The following is a 16,564-nucleotide window of genomic DNA, read 5'->3' as shown; positions in this document are numbered from 1 at the left end:
ACGAGGACATGAAAAATAATTACCTACCACCTGATACTTTTTCTGTTGGTTATGTAATGTTTATATAACATTAAACAAAGACTATATTCTTCAAATTGCATGGTACGTTATCCTGGTTTTCCAAATAAATGTATATATTTTTTATTGTTACATTGCATATTTACAATTAACTTTTATATAGATCGGTTTAAAACGTTCTCCTACTTCTTAAGATACCCAGTTGCCACTCCTCTCGATTCATCCATAAGTCTTTTTCTATGTCTCTGTCTTTCATTTCTCTATTGATACCTTCTCTCTAACTAAGGAGGCTTCTTCCTCTTTTTTTTTCTACCGTGAGGGGTTCACATTAAGACTTGTTTTGGGAGCCGTTCTTCAGACATTCTCTGTACATGACCGTACTATCTGAGTTATTGAGTACCAATATCGTCTACTATTGTATGATTTACTTTCATAATTTCTCTTATTCTGTTGTTCGTTACTCTTTCTAGTCTAGATTTTCCAGCTGGACGTCTCCAGAAATTAATTTCCGTTGCCTCAAGTTTTCTCTTGTATCTTTGATTTATTTGCCATACTTCACTACTGTAGGTAATTATACTTTTAATGATTGTGTTATGTATATTGTGCTTGTTATTATTAGAGATTAATTGATGCCAAAGGATACTATTGAGAAGGGAAATTGCTTTTCTTGCTTGGTTGTTTTCCTCCTCAATTGTGTCGTCTACGTTGCCTTCTTTTGTGATGATCATACCTAAATATTTATATGTGTTGCAATGTTTGATAACTTCTCCATCTTCCAATATGAGGTCCTGTTGTTTCATGCCGATACACATATACTCGGTTTTTTGGATATTAATTTCAAGTCCCCATTTTTTATACTCCTCGATTAATTTTCGAGTCATATACTCAATATATTTATAATCTTGTGCTATCACTAGTTGATCATCTGCAAATTACAAAGTTTATATGCTATTGTTGTTAATCGGCATTCCCATATTTCTACATTTGAGCTTCCACAGTTTAAGATCTTGTTCTAGATAAATTTTAAATAATTTTGGGGAGAGACAGCAGCCCTGCTTAAGGCCTTTATTCATTTGGAATCCATTTGACAGATTATTTCCAATATTTACCTTTGAGTTAGCATTAGCATACAGTTCCTTCGTTCGTGCTTGTGTTTATTTTCTCTAACGCTTCCCATAATTTATAATGTAGTACGCTATCATAAGCCTTTCGTAGGTCTACATACAATAAATTTACTTCTTGATTAACGGCTTTTTTTTCAATAATCTGTGTAATGCAAAACAAATGGTCAACAGTAGATCTACCTGCCCTACATCCTGCCTGTTCCTCAGCCTCTAAGTCTTTATATTTGCTTTCTATTCTGTTTTTAATTACTTTTCCGTATATTCTACTGATCGAGTTTGTCACGGGAATGCCTAATTGTCACATTCATCCCTTCTGCCTTTTTTGTGTATAGTGGATATGAATGATGTCTTCCACTCTTCTGGGGTTATCATTCCATTAATGCAGTTATGGAACAGTTTGGCTAAACTTGTTTATAGTTTGGTTGTACCGTGTTTAAAATAATATACGACGACAATACGTTTACAGAGCTAAGTTTTGTTCTATACTACCAAAAATACATTTCAAATGCCTAACAGAAACCCCTAGTAGAGAGGAGGGCATTACTAACAACTATATAATTTTACCTTGGGGTAAAAACGTAAATTACAAAATCATTCATATTGTCCTTATTAGAACCATATACAGACGCAGCGGATGCGACAACAATAGCCGACGGATTTGACGGTACATACTTTCTAAATGGAGGGATTATAATAGATAAATTTTCCCCAGAATATGTAAAACTAATAAATATTTTATTCTTTTAATACATTTCTGGAAACTGAAATTTAAACAAAACTTTAAAAATTACAACTATAGATCTAAATAAAATAAAATCAAAAAATAATATGAACTAAATTATAATAAAACAAAACAATATGTGTACAAACATTTCGGCGATTTATTTGTATTAATTTTTTTTAATAATTTTTATTAATACAGTGTGTTTCAACAAAAATTTTACCCACCCATCCCCTCCAGAAACTCAGAAACCTAGCGTTTCTTTAAAAATTAAGAAAGCAAGTCAATTTGTATTGGGGGGGGGGGACCCCCTACTACCCCGCATCAACCGCCAGTTATTTTAAATAGCAAGTTTATCAAGTGGTACACCATTTTAGAGGTAATTTTTTTCTCTACACAACACTCTATTTTTTTTAATTTACTTAACAACTTTAAAGATAATTTTGGATTTAACTAATTTATTGGTTGAATATCAGTAATAATCAGAAAAACATAAAATTTTACCAAATTAACCAATTAAATGTACTCAATGACCTTCAGTATACCTTCAAGTCGATATTAACACGCCACTGTTGAAGATAATTGTTTTTCTTTTTGTAAAAATATAACTTTTCCATATGAATTTTTTTTTTGATAATGAATCCTAAATACCCTCTTTAGTGTTTACAAGGTTACCTTTGATTTGAGATTTGTCAACGACTAATTAATCAGATATATTATTGTAAAATCTTTAAAAAATGAGATATTCTAGTGAAGAAAGAATAGAATTAGTTAAGCTATACTATGGAAATAATGAGTGTGCTAGGGCTACGGCCAAGCATCTTTAATACGAACCACCCACAAAAAAACGTAAGTCATCAATACGTTACATATATAACTGATAAGTTTACGGTATCGGGTCATTTACAAATGGATAATCGGAAATGTAACTATCTCGTGCATCTGGTGTATCAGCATCTAGTGTTTATCGAATTATAAAATTCCATAAATTTCACACTTATAAAATACGATTACTTCATCAATTAAACGAAGATAATCCTGATCGTAGGCTTCAATTTTGTGAAGAATTTAATGAAATCATAAATAACAACCAACATCGATTGTACAATACGTGTTTTTTGACGAGTGTACTTTTATTTTAAACGGTAAAGTGAATTGACATGATTGTCGTTATTGGAGTAACAGTAATCCTCATTTATTTATGGGGAAACCTACACAAACACCTCAGAAATTAAATGTATGCGTTGGCATTTTAGGGAATCAGGTTATTGGACCATTATTTCTTAATGGAAATCTCAATGAAACAACCTAGTTAAATTTGTTAGAAGACGTCATTGATCCGTTGATCACTGTCACTTCTTGTTTGAATATCTAACCTTGCTTTCTTTATTCTGTCCAATGACTAATTCCATATACAGTATGGTGGAAATGAAAGGAACACATTCGTTATTTCGTAAACCGGAGACTTTAAGGAAAAATCCTGAAACCCGTCGATTTTTATTTTTAAATAAGCTATTCGTAAGAATACATTTTTATTTTTGACGTCATCTATGTGAGCGTGATGACGTCATTGCTAAAATTTTTAAATAGAAAGGGGGGTATTGTAATACATCATTTGAATGGTCTTTTAAATACCTATTCAGCCATATCAATATGTCTGAGTATTTGCTGTTTGTAATTGTTTAAAAAAATTATTAAATATTTATTATTACAATAAATATTTATTAAGTATTGATATGATGTATTATTGACACCCAAAAATAAATTTTATAAAGGCCATCACTGGTAATGAAATGTCTTTTTTATCTACTTTTTACCTTTTTAAAAAAACTAGTTACCTTATCAATATGAACATTGATAGTTGGACATTCAAACTTAATTATCTTTCTGTCAAGTGATTAATAGTATTATTGTAGTAAACGTATTCAAAAAGTCTCTGTATCTTTGAACATGAAGCTAACTGAAACGCAACGAATTGAAATTCTTATAATGATTGGTTATGGAGATAAAACACGTACGCAGAAAGAAGTATGTGCGTTATTTAATAATAAATACCCCCGTCGAGAACCAATTTCACAATCCACTGTAAGCAAAATTGAGAAAAAATTTATAGAAACGGGTCATGTTAAAGACCCTCCTAAAGGTAGTAGAAAACCAATATCTGAAAACCAAAAAGTAGACGTTCTGTTAGCTTTTCAAGATAATCCTCATAACAGTTCACAGCAAGTAGCATTAGATAATGACATAGACCATTCAACAGTTCTTAAACAGCTAAAGAAGGAAAAGTGGCATCCCTACAAAGTAAGTTTAGTACAAGAACTTATGGAAGATGATTTTGATAGACGAATTGAATTTTGTGACATTATAATGGAACGAAATAACAGAGATCCGTTGTTTTTAAAAAAGATTATTTTCTCTGATGAAGCTACATTTCTACTAAACAGTCATGTCAATCGTCAAACTTATCGGTACTGGGCTACGGAAAATCCACACTGGATGCAAGAGTACCGTACTCAATACCCAGAGAAAATTAATGTTTGGGTGGGAATAATAGATAATAGGTGTATTGGACCATACTTTTTCGAAGAAAACTTAACAGGTCCTCGATATTTAGAATTTCTTCAAAATTTCTTGCTTCCAGAATTGAACCGGTTGTTTCCAAACAGAAATGATTTATGGCTACAGCAAGATAATGCGCCTCCACACTATGCTGTCTTGGTATGCAACTACTTAAACAACGTATTTCCAAATCGGTGGATAGGTCGAAGAGGAACAATAGAATGGCCCCCTAGGTTACCTGATTTGACTCCTCTTGATTTCTTTTTATGGGGATATTTAAAAAGTAAGGTGTATCAAAATAGACCACAAAATATTAATGAACTGAAAGAAAGAATACGTAATGAGGTTGTTCAAATAACTCCGGAAGTTTTAGAGAATGTTAGAGAAGAGTTCGCGGCACGCCTTTCTCATTGTATTTTAGCTGAAGGTAAACAATTTGAGCACTTAATTTAGGTTTCGTTGTATTTATTGAATAATACTTAATAAATATTTATTGTAATAATAAAAATTTAATTATTTTTTTAAACAATTACAAACTTTAATTACTTAGACATATTGATATAGCTGAATAGGTATTTAAAAGACCTTTCAAATGATGTATTACAATACCCCCCTTTCTATTCAAAAATTTTAGCAATGACGTCATCACTCTCACATAGATGACGTCAAACATAAAAATGTATTCTTACGAATAGCTTATTTAAAAATAAAAATCGACGGGTTTCAGGATTTTTCCTTAAAGTCTCCGGTTTACGAAATAACGAATTTATTCCTTTCATTTCCACCATACTGTATATACATATGAACTTCTTTGATTTCCTTACCATTTATTTTATTTCTCTTTCCCCGTTAGCTATTTCTAAATATTTTTGTTTCAGATTATCTGCTTTTTAAAATTTATATATTATATATTTTTAAAAAAACTTAATTCGTTTGCTCATGTTTATAAGGTAATATGTCATCATTCTCTTATTTTACAATTTTATATAATTCCAGTATATTTATTGTACATTTTAATCGGAATACTTTTAAAAATATTCCTAGCTAATAGTAAACTTTCACTGGAATTGCTTTTTCCAATCTTCGTATTTCCTTCGAATCTCATCAGTAGAGTTCGTGAATCGTACAAAAAGAAAGAACCAATTCGACTTGGAAAAAGAGAAATTGAGTAATATACCGTTAATCGAATAAAGACAATTAAACTCTAAGAGTAGCAAATTAAAAGATGTTGATGAATTTTCATCGGATGGAATCGAAATCAGTTTTCAGTTCGTGTCTCATTTCCAAACTTGCCGGAAATTAACGTCCTTACTTCTACGGCGAATTTTAATTTTTAAAAATTCTCTCATTAAGAAGTAAGGTGTGATCAAATTATGAGATTATTTCTGCGAAAAGCTTTTTAATTTGGGAAATTCAATTATTATTTACTGATTATCAGATTTGTTAATAATTAAAATAAACAGCAATTTTTTTACATTTTTTGTTTATTTTTATATAAAGCCATCTGAAAGTAATCATTATTAGGTTAGGCTATGATTTCAAAAATTTTTTGATTGGGATTTTAATTGGTCCCACACAACAGTGTGCAAATACAAATACATAACCCAACTGTTTTCATTTTTTTATATTCTTTAATACAGGAATTTAAATACAAATCATAAATTTAAATAGATTTAAGTTATTTTTCAGGAATGTCACAGAGCTGTTCAATTTCTTCAACACTTTTCCAAATTTAAACCTCATATTTATTCTCTTTCTGGCCAATTTTGAGCATTTCTTAAATATTCTTAACCACATCGACACCCCTTGTTGATATGGTTCAGAATGTTTTACATTACATTATATTCAAAAAAATAATATAATATAAGTAAAAGAGCAAAACTGACCGATAAGGGCATAAACATAAATGGAGAAAAACTTAGCCACCTGAGGTTTGCAGATGATATTGTCCTAATAGCTGATACGATAGATGAGGCCAAAGAACTTTTAAATCGGCTTTACCTTTCATCGCCAGAAGGGGGATTAAAAATAAATATATCATTAATCTAGATGATGACAAATATTGTAGTTAGTGAAGATATATGCGAAGGAACAAGATTCATGGACCAGGTAATGGCCTATAAATACATAAGTCACGAGATTCACAAAGGAAGGATAATTTGAGCAAACCTTTGATCTTCTCCGTCGTATACGACTAATTTGGGCAGCCTTCGGCAAGTTAAACCACATTTTTAAATCGTTCGACATATTAATATGTTTTAACTATATAACGCTCTCTACTAGATATATATATATATATATATATATATATATATATATATATATATATATATATATATATATATATATATATATATATATATATATATATATAGGGTAGAGTGAGGTTAACTGAACAGGTAGGTTAACTGAACACTTCAACGTACCTGCCATCTGTTAGAGAGAATCAGAGCCGTGCACATGTAGTTTAAAGCAAACTCTAACAGCCACTGCTTGTGGCCACTAAAGATTTCTATATAACCTACAGGGTCAGTGTCAGTGTCAGTGTCAGGGTCAGTGAAGTCAACATGGTTTTTATTGGATGCAAGTAAATTTTTCGCTCTGTGAAAATTCTTATTTTTAAGCAGATTAAAATATAATTTAGCCAGTTATTTTGTACACAGTTTTTGAGGTAAGTATGAGCCATCTATTCCACTATTTGAAGTTAGTATATTTGGCGTTGTTCTTAGAATTATTATTATTTATAATTTTTATTACCTAGTTGGGTTAATTGAACACTCACCGTGTGAGGTTAGATGAACATATGTCCAGTTAACCTACTATAAGGCGGTACGCAGATAAACTGCTTTTAAAATTGGTTTATGGGTCACCTGCAATAATACATTTAATTGTAAATCATTCATGTGGGCGTCACGTCTAAATGTATTGGTTCCAAGTCAACAATAAACAAATTGGCTCAGCAAATATCATTTAAGCGCCTTGTCTTAATATTTTAACTGGTTTCTATTTATTATTACTTTATAATTTTTTTTTGTTTCAGAAAATGCAAAGGAAAAAAATACGAACGACAAACAATAGGTCCTACAGTTCAGAAACATTAAAACAGGCTTGCAAAGAAGTCTTAGAAAATAGTCGTTCGGTAAGAAACGTAGCTATCCAGTTTGGTCTTCCGAGAATTACACTAAAACGTTATGTAGACAAGTGCCGCGACCATGATTTGGGGACGGTTAATTTTCGCCCAAGGTAATGAACACCTAATGGTATTTTCTCAAGACGAAGAACTGCTTCTTAAAAAATATTTACAAGAAGCTTGCAACATTCATTATGGATTGTCAGCCAAACAAGGTCGAAGGTTGGCATATGAATTTGCTGTAGCTAACAACAAAACTATAAAGGAGAGTTGGAGTCGGGATGGAATGGCAGGAAGGGAGTGGATGTTTAATTTATGGGAAGACACAGATTATCATTAAGAACCCCTGAACAAACTAGCCTTAGTAGGGCGACCAGCTTTAATAAAGAAAATGTACAAGCATTTTTCAAAAATCTGAGAGAGCTTAAAAATAGATATAAGTTACATGCCAATGATGTCTATAATCTAGATGAGACAGGTGTAACGACGGTGCACAAACCACCAAAAGTATTGGCCGCAACAGGCAAAAGAAGCGTGGGGCAAATGACTTCTGCCGAAAGAGGGATCCTTGTTACCTTGGCGTCAATTATTGGCGCCACTGGAAGGTATGTGCCACCCTACTTTATATTTCCACGCGTGCATTTTAAGGATAACATGCTTCACGGAGCCCCTACTGGAAGCAAAGGTGCCGCAACACCATCTGGGTGGATGAGAAGTGAACTCTTTTTGCCTGTTTCGCAACATTTTGCTCAACATGAAAGACCGCCAAAGGAAGACCCAAAACTAATGATTATCGACAATCATGAAAGTCACTTAAGCATAACGGCACTAGATTTTGCGAAGGAAAATGGAATAATCCTTTTAACGTTACCTCCTCACTGCAGTCACAAGCTGCAGCCGCTAGATGTGGCTGTGTTTGCCTCGTTAAAAAAATTTTATGGTGCCGCTTGTGACAGGTGGATGGTGAATAATTCGGGAAAGACTATCACCATTTATGATGTTGCAAATCTAGCAGGATAAGCTTTCCTTCAAGCTTTCACACCAAAAAATATATGCAGTGGATTTAGAGCTACTGGCATAGAGCCGTTTAATGATCAAATATTTTCTGATGATGACTATTTGTCATCATATGTAACAGATAGGCCAAATCCAGAGAACGGACAACAGACTTCGTCCAACAGTGGTCAAATAGGAACATCAGAAGAAAACTCTCAAACATTACAAATTCAAATATCTCCGATAATTATTGAAAAAAATGTTCGTCTTCATCAAATTCAAGAACATCCAGTGGATGCAGAAACGAAATCTCAACAGTCTCAGTCGGGATTAACATTAAAGAGGCCACTTTGTCAAACCCCAATGTCAACAATTATAACTCCCGAACAGATTCGCCCTCACCCAAAAGTCAAGCAACGCAAATCTAAAGTTAGACGTAAAAAACGCAAATCTTTAATACTAACGGACACACCTGTCAAAAAAAATTTAGAAAAAGAAGCTAGGATTCGAGAAGAAAAGGTCAATAAAAAAATAAAAATAAATCAAACTAAGACACAAGTTGTAAAAAAACGTGTATTTAGAGAAAGCACATCTTCCAGTAACGAAAGTGTCAGTTACCAAGAAAGTTTCGATTCACCAGAAGATTTTGACGATGTAGAATCCAATCCACCCAAAGTTTCAAAAGGGGACTATGCTATTGCAAAAGTTTATGGCAAGACTAATGCAACCTGTAGGCATTATGTGGCTCACATTGATGACAATTTGTTGAACGGCTATGATATTAGTTTTATGGAACGCCATAACCAAACACGATATTTCTTAGATGGCGACCCCGGTTTTGTTCCTATTGATGATATTATTTACAAACTGCCTCTGCCGATAAAAAGTAGCAGTGCCAGGTTTGCTAAAATGATTTCTTTTAACATAGACTTTAATGAATTTGACTTTACTTTATATTAGTTCAATAAAGAGTTGTTAAGAAAATTCCCTATTTTATTTACTCATTTTTTTTTGTATATCATACTGTTCAGTTAGCCCGCTTCCATGTTTCAGTTAACCTACTAGGTAGGTTAACTGGTCAAAATTGCAGATTATTACGAAAATCATCCCCTTATTTCTTTAGATATTTATTAAACTTCAAAAACCGTATTAAATGGTTAGTCAAATAACAACGAAACACAGGATAAATATTGGCTTATTTTGAACCAGACACTAAGTAAATATAATTTTTTTTTTCAAAAAATGTCCAGTTAACCTCACTCTACCTATATATATATATATATATATATATATATATATATATATATATATATATATATATATATATATATATATACCACAAGCTATTAGAACTTATTTTGTCATCAAAGTTAAGATGAAATCAATTTTATAGACGCAGTCGATACACTGAATGCTTTCTGGTAAATATGAATACCGAAAACCTGTATGCGGCGTAGCAACCATGTGTTTTTCATAAAACTGGTTTGATAAGCTACCAGCGTGCCTCTATGCAACAGTCTATGCAAAAAATCGTTCAATTTTATTTTTGTTTTTTGCACACGTGTCATTTGGAATAAAATACTTAAACAAAAATTGAAGGTAAATGTCAAGTGTACTTTTTTCATTTATTTAATCTAGCAGATAATTCTTTAAAAGCACTGGACTAGTTATTGCAGAAATAAATATGTTTTATAAGAATTCTAACCCCAAAATTTTTTTATTTATCATGTCGAACAAACAATTTTTTAGTTTTAAAACTTATGCCAGTTATTAAACAATATTGTGGCAATAAATTTCTATAAAAATCTTGTTATTTGACATTAGCGCTAAAAAAATATTTTTAATCATTTTAAGGATTGTACCAAATAAAAGATTATTTTTTTACATACCAAACCAAAAAACTTGGAGATTGAAGTTTACATACAATATTAAAAGTTTTACGGATACATTAAAGCAAAGTTTAGTATTTATTTGGTAGACAAGGTTCCACAAGACTTTAAAATATTTATTAGGCCTATTTGTCATTACAATTTTTGCAGTACAATATTTATGTTTTTTTAGATGTCTTAAAATCGACCTCTTACAGAAGCAGAACTCCAGTATATGGCGGACCATCTAAGTGATGAAGAGTATTGTCTTTCCAAATTTGATAACGATGAGGATGCGGATGACAATTTTCCTGAGAAAAGCTCAATTTCCAGAACTTGGTCCCAATCCTCGACTACTAGTATCGACTGCTAGCCGACATGTTTCATTACTTCAGTAGAGTACTTGAAAAGGGTGCGCCAATGTACTCTTACAAGAAAAACAAATAATTCTAGCGGAAAAGAACATTTTGATATATCCAGTCAAGATCCTGACTTTGATCAAGATGATGGATTTGGTTTCAAACACAAGTTCGCTAGTTTATTTCCTAAAAACATTTTTTTCTGATGAAGAAGACGAGGAGGATTAACAACTGAATTACCTGAAGCAATAAATTCTTTAACTCCTGCCGATAAAGACGAGAAAGAGGAACAAGCTCCTGCGACTTTAAATCAATTTTTTGTGTGGTCAAAGAGAAACTTCCATGATCTCCTTTTCGAATCATTTGATTTTACTAAGTCTTCAAGCATCAATATTGACATTAATTCGAATAAGTCAATAGACTTTTGCAGAGTTTTCTTTAGTGAGAGTATCTATCAAACAATTTCCAAAGAATCGAACCTGGATCTGGACCTCCATCAAACTTAACTTTAAATGCTGGTTCACGCTTACCCAACAAAGGAACTTATAGGCGCTGTGCCTTTTATGCTTCATCTAAAAAAAAACAAAACGCGCAGCAATTTGATTTGTCAAGTTTGTAACCTTTATCTATGCAAAGACTGTTTTGCACCCTACCATAGTAGATAGAAAGTTCTTGGATAATAAATTTAAAAATTTTCCTATATTTAGTTTTTTTTTTAATTTTTCAAAATAAAGTATTTTTTTTTTTTGTAATTGTTTTACCGGTCGCTATACATTTACTGAGCATTGCTCAGTAAGTATTAGTCGTTTGTCAAAATGCACACTGGTAGCTATATCTACCAGCCTTTCCAGTCCTTCTGCGGAAGAAAAATTTGAACATTTTTTGTCTTGTTAATGGTACATAATAAATTACTTTTATTGTTTAAATGTATATTTTTACAAAAAAAAAACTTTACTTTTTTAGTTCTGTCCGTTAAAGGGTTAAAATAAATTCCTTTGGTCAGTATGTTTTGCCAGTATTGACATACGAAGCGGAAACGTTGACTATGGCAAGGAGAACAGTGAAAAAGATGGAGCGTGCTATGTTGGGCGTTTCAATGCAAGACAAGATCCCAAACCGCCAGCTATGAAGAAGTTCAGAAGTGACTGATGCTGTAGAGAGAATAGTAACACTGAAGTGGAACTGGACAGGCCAAAAGATAGATCAAAAGATGAAGCCTACTGAAGCAGATTTTTATTTATCGTATGGCACTTGACATATTTACATTTAAATTTACATATATCTTGTATTAAACATTACATATGTCTTTACAAACAAACATCTAACTTATTTGGATGGATGGCCCACTTTTTTACATATATGAAGACCGGTATCATACCACAGGAACTCAAACGCTTAAAGATCATTGCCATATTAAAACCGGGGAAACCAAATGATAACAACCCTAAGAACTACAGACCATTATGTCGGCAACGTTCAAGCTACTAGAACGACTTATCTATAACAGAATTAGTCCAAAGCTACTTGAATCAATACCGGTTGATCCGGCAGGTTTCCGACCGAAAAGAAGCTGCGCAGATTAGGTTCTTTCACTTACCATATTTATTGAGGCAGAGTTCCAGAGAAAACTTAAAACTGCAGCCGCATCCATAGATCGAACAGCGGCGTACGATACAGTCTGGAGAGATTGCATGATATACAAGCTCCTCCGTACAATCTCCTTTAAATCCACAGCTCGAATAATCAACAGCATGCTAGCTGACCGAACGATTCAAGTAGTTATGAGAACCGACATTAGCACTCCAAGAAAACTGAAGAATGGACTGCCTCAGGGAATTGTCCTAGCTCCTTTTCTCTTTAGACTTTTATATTCCAGAAACCAGATCAAGGAAGTTTGGTTATGCCAACGACTGAGTCCTTGCAACAAGGTGTAAGTCATTTGAACAGATGAAATCCTTACGACAGACTTACACACAGTGGGAAAGTATCTCCGTAAATGGAGGCTTCAACCAAACGCTACCAAGACAGAGGTTTCCAGTTTTCATCTAAATAACAAGCTTGCAGGAAGAATACTGAATATCCAATTCGAAAACACCACACTGGCCTACAATAAAACACCAAAGTACCTTGGGGTGACTCTTGACAGAACCCTATCTTTCAAGGAACATCTGTCAAAAACAGCGGAAAAACTTAAATCCAGAAACAACATCATCCAGAAGCTGTGCGGCACAAAATGGGGAGCATCGGCTTCCACCTTGCGATCATCTGCCCTGGGCCTTGTCTTCTCAACCGCAGAATACTGCTCTTCAGCCTGGCTTAACAGCCCACATATACACAAAGTAGATGTCCAATTGAACAGTACAATGAGAATGATTGCTGGTGTTATCAAATCCACCCCTACGTAATGGCTTCCAGTACTGAGCCACATTCCACCACCCAAACTACGGCGCATACACTCCCTCACTAGTGAATACAAAAAGATACTTAGTAACGAGATCCTGCCAATTCATCAAGATATAGATGCTGCCAACAGTAACCGTTTACGCTCCAGACGATCGCCAATAAAAACAGCACAGATTGCAGTGGAAAATAAGTTCAAATTAACGACTACTTAGACTCGAGAATGGATGGACCAACAAAATAGCAGCTTACCCTGTAAAAAATATAACCACTTACACAAGGAAACTAAGTTCCTATTGTTTTAATAAAGTCCTCGTAGACATACCGTCTCAGGACTTGCAACTTAATGTAGAGTCATATGTCGCCATGTTACCAATCCAACGATAACTTTACCATCTTAATTTTAAACAAGACATAATGTAAACTAAATGTCAATTAATAATTGTTAAAGGGTTTTAACCCCCATATAGTGGCTACATTCATGTATTAACCTGACACTGATGATGGAATATTTATTCCGAAAACGTTTTGTCTATTTAACATAGCCCGACTTGGTTTTTATATACCTTTTTATAAGGGATTTTATTAAAAAAATTTTTATAACCACTTACTCTTCAAAAAAGCCATTTGGTTTAAGTACCTGTCAACTTATCCAGATACTGTACTAGTGAGAACAGATTACTCAGATGATGAACCTTTTGTAAAGTACATTGCAAACGGGATGAAAAACAAACGGGAAAGACCTTCTTCTAATAATTCTCCAATAAAACCTTACAAATCGAGGTTCCCAATTTCTACCAAAAAAAAACTAAAAGATCTTCAAAAGCTTTGTAAGGGTCTTCAAATACCACGTGTTTACCATGATTTCTACACAAATCTTCAATCTAAAGACAGTGTATATGCCCTTACAGAGCCAGATGGCTCTGAAGAATCTGAGAGCGAATCATAACAACTAAACTTAAAATCTTCTAAATTTTAAAGCAAAATTATAAAATAGTTTTAGCTTGTTATTAAATTTTGTTCAATCTTAAAGTTCTCTATTCTGTTCACCCACCTCATGAGAAAACCTTATATCAATCAATAGGTGATACATAATTACATTCTTCTTTAACACAAATGGAGATGCGCCATTTTTTATAGCCTAACATTCTAACAATAGTCGTTTAGGTAAACTAACGAATATGACTTTTTCAGTAACTATGGTTTCTTAGCCCATTTTCATTATTAACCTTTTTTAGGCATTTTCTTGAGGTTTCCAGATCAGGTGTGTAAAGACAAATAACATTACAAACAGATTTTTAGTCGAAGCCTAAAGTGTTTTTTTAGATCTCCTGAAAAGTAGCGAATATGCACATTCGCTACTTTACCAATTTGGTCACGAATATGTAATATTGTATTATTTTCTTATAATCAATATAAGTGTTTCAAACTCACTTTCTCATTACCTCAGGTAATATTAACCTATAAAATGATAAATATACGATACAGAAATAAAATCCAAAATCTCTATAACATCTTTTATTCATATCTACTTTTTTAACACGTCGAATCATATTTCCATTACATCAAAAATAATGTTCATTAAGAATAATAGAGTGTGTGTACGCTTAGAGCAAAAATTACATTGTCCCTCTTCCCTTACAAAGTCAATTAAGTGTATGCCCCTCATTCGAATTATTTGAGTTTGGTAAACACCGAAGATATAAATATAGCCTTAGTCCACGTGCGTATCTATTGATTTTATAAGAGGATATGGTAATTTATTTTTTATTTAATAATAAATATTATTGAAACACAAGTAGAAAATTATAAAATTATGATAAATTCAGGTATCATCGAAACAGGTATACTAAATGTTGATGAGAACAATCATAAGGTATTTGACTGTTTAGACTAAAGACTGCAGCTGTTAGGAGTTTAGTACAAAAAATATGATTACCGCATTTTATTAATATTGTGTTGCCAGAAACTTTGTGTGTCCATTCATTTCAGTATCAAAGAAATCAGTATAAAAAAAAGTCTATTACGTAAATGTTTTGGTGTCATTTTAATAATTGTTTTGGCAATAAAAACTAGTTTTCTTTATAATCAATACCTATTATAAAAGACAATATCAGTTAACCAATTATAAAAGTAAATTAAATAAAAAATACTAGTTAAAATCTAGCTTGTCAATAAAAAATATTGAATTGAAACAGCGTATATACATAAAAAAACTGAACATTTTTATTTTTACAGAAATTTTTACAATTACGATTCATCTCTCTACTGGATAAATATAACATAAGAAATATTCGTACGCATGGTGGTTTTTCTTAAGGTATAGAAAATACGTCAGTAGATACATTTTATGTAACTGTTTATTCTTATATTTTCTTCTGCTTCCTAATTCCAGGAAACGGGCATTTACACCCTGTTGCGACATACTGTGTCCCATCTTTTCAATAGGGTTAAATCGAATCGAATCCGCGGGGTTTAGCCTTTCCTTTGACATTATTTAGAACCATGGTACAATGAATACACAAGGTATGATACATAATGTTCCAAAATCGGTTCGCTTTCGCGCATGACGTAGTCAAGATCGCTTATTCCCGCAACATTTGAATGTAGTTGTATAGGAAAGACTTTTAATTTTAAGTTTATTTTATATAATTTGGCTAATTTAATTATAGTAATTATAAAGAGATGATAAAATTATGTTATTATAATATTTATCCTTTACAAAACATAGATATCCTTTATAAGACAAGTTTTAATTATCTTTTATTACACGTAGGTACAGGTTAATTAACTTATACTCCAGAGTTCGATATTTCAGATGTTTAAAAAGATACAGAAAAGTGGTAATGGAGGTACACAAAATTTGTACGTATATATACCTACTGAACTAAACACAAAATCAAAATAAATAATGACAAAGTCAACTTTATTTATATCGAATGAGCTAGCTGGCCATCGAATATGAGTGTAGTGAGGGCACACAATATTGCACATTTAAAATGACATTTTTGTAATATTCACACATAAAATTATCTTGGTATTGTTTATAATAATGATAACATTGTATATTTTAATAATGATAACATGATTTAACAAAGAAAAATATGTTATTTTGGAAGATGTTAAATTGATTTCCTCCGAAACAGTTCTTATTGCAAATTGCATAGCAGGCTGAGGCTAATTTCTTACTTAACAAATCGATATGAAAAAACCATTTAAGGTTTCATTACTAATAATTATTAAAAATAAAGATTTAGACTTACGTCGTTGACCTAGAAGTAGTAAGAAGCTGCTCAACATACTTTTTGGACTCTCTGTGTTCGCATCCTTGTACGCGTTTCTTTTGCTTGGTTAAAAGGGTAGCCGATGTTGATTTAGGCAAATACAGA

The sequence above is a fragment of the Diabrotica undecimpunctata genome, chromosome 2 (genome assembly GCF_040954645.1).
Source record: "Diabrotica undecimpunctata isolate CICGRU chromosome 2, icDiaUnde3, whole genome shotgun sequence".
NCBI classification, from domain to species: domain Eukaryota; kingdom Metazoa; phylum Arthropoda; class Insecta; order Coleoptera; family Chrysomelidae; genus Diabrotica; species Diabrotica undecimpunctata.
The sequence above is the reverse complement of the archived record's forward strand: the minus strand, read 5'-3'. Positions refer to the sequence as shown.